Source organism: Cynara cardunculus (genome assembly GCF_001531365.2).
Source record: "Cynara cardunculus var. scolymus isolate 2C chromosome LG 12, CcrdV1, whole genome shotgun sequence".
In the NCBI taxonomy this organism is placed as follows: Eukaryota; Viridiplantae; Streptophyta; class Magnoliopsida; order Asterales; family Asteraceae; genus Cynara; species Cynara cardunculus.
Genome location: NC_037539.1, coordinates 9,891,223 through 9,891,742, shown reverse-complemented (window position 1 = coordinate 9,891,742; position 520 = coordinate 9,891,223).

The window sequence follows — 520 nt, the reverse complement described above, 5'->3', positions numbered from 1 at the left end:
TAGAAAGAAATATTTAATTAAAATTAGTTACCTAGTATATCAATTATCTAATATACATCGTATTTTAAAGACGTTTGTGAATCMAAGTGTATCATAATGATAACGTTCACAATGTTTCACATGTATCACAATGTATTTTCTTTGTTTTATGAAATGTATCAGAGTGTGCATTTTTGTTACTTTACAAAGGGTATCACATTGTGCATCTTGTATGTATATCTGGATATCCCAGTAAATATCGTTTGTTTATATCACAGTGTGTATCTTGTGTTCACATAAGTTTCATCGGAATGAGATTTGCCGGAGAGAGGAAAGAGGAGAAATGAAAGAGGATATTCATAAAATCCCTAAAATGTCATTTATTAATATTTTAAGTTAAAATTACCAAAGTTATTAATTTCATAATTTAACATTTGATTTGTGGTTGAGATTGGATCTCATGATTACCACCAACAAAACAGTTCTCATTTGATTAGGCACACACACACACACACACACACACACACACACACACATATAT